Below are 6,219 nucleotides of genomic sequence, written 5' to 3' on the forward strand. Positions count from 1 at the left end.
AGGGATGTCTATCTGAGTGGGAGTTCATAAGATGATCTTAATTATCCTGAATATAGTCAAAAGATCTTTGCAAATTATGTCGTAAGCTCGCGCTTTAGTTCCACTTTTTAGATATGTTCCTAGAGAAAATATAGTTGAAAGTTGATAGTAGCAATTATGCAGACAGTAGAAAGCTTATGTCCTTAATGCACTGCTCAGTGTACTGAACCCCAAACGTCGTTTGTGGATGTTGCGAACATCAGACATACACGTTTTGATAACTACATGATAGTTCAGTTAAATGGTTTAGAGTTGAGGCACTAAAGACGTTTTCGAAACATCGCGGAACATATGAGATGTTTCAAGGGCTGAAATTGGGATTTCAGGCTCGTGCCCACGTCAAGAGGTATGAGACCTCCGACGATTTTCTTAGCCTGCAAACTAAGGGAGAAAAGCTCAATCGTTGAGCTTGTGCTTAGATTGTCTGAGTGCAACAATCACTTGAATCGAGTGGGAGTTGATCTTCTAGATGAGATAGTGATGTTTCCCCAAAGTCATTGCCACCAAGCTGCTAGAGCTTCGTGATGAACTATAACATATCAGGGATAGATATGATGATCCTTGAAATATTCGCGATGTTTGACACCGCGAAAGTAGAAATCAAGAAGGAGCATCAATTGTTGATGGTTGGTGAAACCACTAGTTTCAAGAAGGGCAAGGGAACAAAGGGATACTTCATGAAACGGCAATTCAGCTGCTGCTCTAGTGAAGAAACCCAAGGTTGAACCCAAACCCGAGACTAAGTGCTTCTGTAATAAAGGGAACAGCCACTGGAGCAGAATTACCCTAGATACTTGGTAGATGAGAAGGCTGGCAAGGTCGATAGAAGTATATTGGATATACATTGTGTTGATGTGTACTTTACTAGTACTCCTAGTAGCACCAGGGTATTAGATACCGGTTCGGTTGCTAAGTGTTAGTAACTCGAAATAAAAGCTACGGAATAAACGGAGACTAGCTAAAGGTGAGCTGACGATATGTGTTGGAAGTGTTTCCAATGTTGATATGATCAAGCATCGCACGCTCCCTCTACCATCGAGATTGGTGTTAAAACCTGAATAATTGTTATTTGGTGTTTGCGTTGAGCATAGACATGATTGGATTATGACTATCGCAATACGGTTATTCATTTAAAGAGAATAATGGTTACTCTATTTATTTGAATAATACCTTCAATGGTCTTGCACCTAAAATGAATGGTTCATTGAAATCTCGATCGTAGTGATACACATGTTCATGCCAAAAGATAGTAATGATAGTACCACCTACTTGTGGCACTGCTACGTAAGTCATATCGGTATAAAATGCATGAAGAAGCTCCATGTTGATGGATCTTTGGACTCACTCATTTTTGAAAATTTTGAGACATGCGAACCATGTCTATTGGTGTATATGCATGAAGAAACTCCATGCAAATGCACCGTTTGAACTCACTTGATTTTGAATCACTTGAGACATGCAAATCATACCACATGGGCAAGATGACTGAAAGCCTCGTTTTAGTAAGACGGAACAAGATAACAACTCGTTGGAAGTAACACATTTTGATGTGTGCAGTCCAATGAGTGCTGAGGCATGCAGTGAATATCGTTATGTTCTTACTTCACAGATGATTCGAGTAGATGTTGAGAATATTTTCTTGATGAAACACAAGTCTGAATTATTGAATGGTTCAAGTAATTTCAGAGTGAAGTAGAAGATCATTGTGACAAGAGGATAAAATGTCTATGATATGATCATAGAGATGAATATCTGAGTTACGAGTTTTGGCACGCAATTAAGACATTGTGGAAATTGTTTTACAATTAATACCGCCTGGAACACCATAGTGTGATGGTGTGTCCGAACATCATAGTTGCACCCTATTGTATATGGTGGGTACCATGATGTCTCTTATCGAATTACCACTATCGTTCATGGGTTAGGCATTAGAGACACCCGCACTCACTTTAATAGGGTACCACGTAATTCCGTTGAGATGACACCGGTTTAGAGAAACCTATGCTGTCATTTCTTAAAGGTTTGGGGCTGCGACGCTTATGTGAAAAAGTTTCAGGTTGATAAGATCGAACCCAAAGCGGATAAAATGCATCTTCATAGGACACCCAAAACAGTTGGGTATACCTCCTAATTCAGATCCGAAAGCAATATGGATTGTTTCTTGAATCGGGTCCTTTCTCGAGGAAAGGTTTCTCTTGAAAAGTTGAGTGGGAGGATGGTGGAGACTTGATGTGTTTATTGAACCGTCACTTCAACTAGTGTGTATCAGGGCACAGGAAGTTGTTCATGTGGCACCTACACCAATTGAAGTAGAAGCTTATGATAGTGATCATGAAGTTTCGGATCAAGTCACTGCCGTACCTCGTAGGGTGACAAGGATACGTACTACTTCAGAGTGGTACAGTAATCCTGTCTTGAAGGTCATGTTGCTAGACAACAACGAACCTACGAGCTATGGAGAAGCGATGGTGGGCCCAAATTCCGACAAATGGTTAAGAAACCATGAAATCCGAGATAGGATCCATGTATCAGAACAAAGCATGGACTTTGGTGGACTTGCTCAATGATCGGCAAGCCATTAAGATAAATGGATCTTTAAGAAGAAGACGGACGTGGACGGTAATGTCACCGTCTATGAAGCTCGACTTGTGGCGAAGAGTTTTTCACAAGTTCAAGGAGTTGACTACGATGAGATTTTCTCATCCGTAGCGATGCTTAAGTCCGTCGGATTCATGTTAGCATTAGCTGCATTTATGAAATCTGGCAGATGGATGTCAAAACGAGTTTCCTTACCAGTTTTCGTAAGGAAAGGTTGTATGTAATACAATCAGAAAGGTTTTGTCGATCCTAAGGATGCTAAAAGGTATGCTAGCTCTAGCGATCCTTCCATGGACTGGAGTAAGCATCTCGGAGTTGGAATGTGCACTTTGATAAGATGATCAAAGATTTTGGGTTTATACAAAGTTTATGAGAAACTTGTATTTCCAAAAGAAGTGAGTGGGAGCACTATAGAATTTCTGATGAGTATATGTGGTTGACATGTTGATGATCAGAAATGATTTTCTAGAAAGCAAATAGGGTTATTTGAAAGGTGTTTTTCAATAGAAAACCTGGATTAAGCTACTTGAACATTGAGCATCAAGATCTATAAGGATAGATCAAAATGCTTAATAATACTTTCAAATGAGCACATACCTTGACATGATCTTGAAGGTGTTCAAGATGGATCAGTCAAAGAAGGAGTTCTTACCTGAGATGTAAGGTATGAAGTTAAGACTTAAAGCTCGACCTCGGCAGAGAAGAGAGAAAGGACGAAGGTCGTCCCCTATGCTTTAGACGTAGGCTCTACAGTATGCTATGCTAAGTACCGCACCTGATGTGTGCCTTGCCACATGTCTGGCAAGAGAGTACAAAGGTGATCAAGGAGTGGATCATCAGATAGCGGTCAAAGTTATCCTTAGAGGAATAAGGATATGTTTCTCGATTATGGAGGTGATAAAGAGTTCGGCGTAAAGGGTTACGTTGATGCAAGCTTTAACACCTATCGGAATGACTCTGAGTAGCAAACCGGATACGTATAGTGGAGCAACCATTTGGAATAGCTCCAAGTGGAGCGTGGAAGCAGCATTTACAATATGACCTAGAAATTTGCGAAGTACATACGGATCTGAATGTTACAGATCCGTTGACTAAAACCTCTCTCACAAGCAGAACATGATCAAACCCCAGAACTCATTGAGTCTTAATCACATGATGATGTGAACTAGTTTAATGACACTAGTAAACTCTTTGGATGTTGGTCACATGGTGATATGATCTGTCAGTGTTAATCACATGGTGATGTGAACTAGATTATTGAATCTAGTGCAAGTGGGAGACTGTTGGAAATATGCCCTAGAGGCAATAATAAAAGTGTTATTATTATATTTCTTTGTTCATGATAATAGTCTTTTATTCATGCTATAACTGTATTATCCGGAAATCGTAATACACGTGTGAATACATAGACCACAACATGTCCCTAGTGAGCCTCTAGTTGACTAGCTCGTTGTGATCAACAGATAGTCATGGTTTCCTGGCTATGGACATTGTAGTTGATAACGGGATCACATCATTAGGAGAATGATGTGATGGACAAGACCCAATCCTAAGCCTAGCACAAAGATCGTGTAGTTCATATGCTAAAGCTTTTCTAATGTCAAGTATCTTTTCCTTAGACCATGAGATTGTGCAACTCCCGGATACCGTAGGAATGCTTTGGGTGTACCAAACGCCACAACGTAACTGGGTGGCTATAAAGGTGCATTACAGGTATCTCCAAAAGTGTCTGTTGGGTTGGCACGAATCGAGACTGGGATTTGTCACTCCATGTAAACGGAGAGGTATCTCTGGGCCCAATCGGTAGGACATCATCATAATGTGCACAATGTGACCAAGGGGTTGATCACGGGATGATGTGTTACGGAACGAGTAAAGAGACTTGCCGGTAACGAGATTGAACAAGGTATCGTCATACCGACGATCGAATCTCGGGCAAGTATAATACCGCTAGACAAAGGGAATTGTATACGGGATCGATTGAGTCCTTGACATCGTGGTTCATCCGATGAGATCATCGTGGAACATGTGGGAGCCAACATGGGTATCCAGATCCGGCTGTTGGTTATTGACCGGAGAACGTCTCGGTCATGTCTCCATGTCTCCCGAACCCGTAGGGTCTACACACTTAAGGTTCGATGACGCTAGGGTTATAAAGGAAGTTTGTATGTGGTTACCGAATGTTGTTCGGAGTCCCGGATGAGATCCCGGACGTCACGAGGAGTTCCGGAATGGTCCGGAGGTAAAGATTTATATATGGAAAGTTGTTGTTCGGGTTCCGGAAAAAGTTCGGGTTTTTTCGGTATTGTACCGGGAAGCTTCCAGAAGGTTCCGGAGGATTCCGGAGGGGTCCGGAAGTCCGGAAATTGTTCCAACACGTCCAATACAGTACCATGGGCTGTAAGGGGGCGCCCTAGCCTTAATGGGCCAGGGGCACCAGCCCCCCAAGGCCCATGCGCATGGGAAGGGGAAAACCCTAAAGGGGGAGGCCTCCACTTGACTTGGGAGGCACTCCTCCCCCCTTGGCCGCCCCCCCTAGATGGGATCTAGGGCTGGCCGCACCCCTTGGGGTGGGAAACCCTAAAGGGGGCGCAGCCCCCTTCCCCCCTATATATACTTGAGGTTTTGGGCCTGCCAGATAGATGAGAACTTCTCCCTCTTGGCGCAGCCCTACCTCTCGTACTCCTCCTCTTCCGCGGTGCTTGGCGAAGCCCTGCTGGACTACCACGCTCCTCCACCACCACCACGCCGTTGTGCTGCTGCTGGATGGAGTCTTCCTCAACCTCTCCCTCTCTCCTTGCTGGATCAAGGCATGGGAGACGTCACCGGGCTGTACGTGTGTTGAACGCGGAGGTGCCGTCCGTTCGGCACTAGGATCTCCGGTGATTTGGATCACGACGAGTATGACTCCTTCAACCCCGTTCTCTTGAACGCTTTCGCTTAGCGATCTACAAGGGTATGTAGATGCACTCTCCTTCCCCTCGTTGCTGGTTTCTCCATAGATAGATCTTGGTGACACGTAGGAAAATTTTGAATTTCTGCTACGTTCCCCAACATTAATAAGCATACATACATTATTTTTCGGTTCTGTACAGAGCGGTGTGACACCCCGCACAAACGGTGTCGTCGCGAGCCGGCAACTGGAATGGGGAACAGACGCATCGGGTCTATACGAAGGGGACTTTCCTCCAAGTGTTTATATATATCAGATGACCTACCACAACTGGGTGGTGTTGTGGCATGTCCGAAGAGGCGGCACGCGTCTCCGGTGCGTGGCCCCCCTCACGGACGGTGCCGCCGGCGGCACCTGGAGGGGGGAAACTGCCGCGTCGGGTGTACACGGAGTGGATTTAGCTATGGGTTTGACCTGGATGTTGCTCCCCGGTGTCCCTTTGGGCCGACCTGACGCAACCGGGTGGAGAGGTCCACTAGTCAAAGCCCGTCCGTGGAAAGTCAAAGGGCTAGATCTCGTGCTCAACCTCTCCAAGGTTAGGCGGGACGGGGGACCTGGGGGGTATCAATGCCACCGAAGCATCATACCGGGCCCTCATACATGCAGGGTGGTGTTGTGGCATGTTCGAA

This window comes from Triticum dicoccoides, chromosome 6B (genome assembly GCF_002162155.2).
Source record: "Triticum dicoccoides isolate Atlit2015 ecotype Zavitan chromosome 6B, WEW_v2.0, whole genome shotgun sequence".
NCBI classification, from domain to species: domain Eukaryota; kingdom Viridiplantae; phylum Streptophyta; class Magnoliopsida; order Poales; family Poaceae; genus Triticum; species Triticum dicoccoides.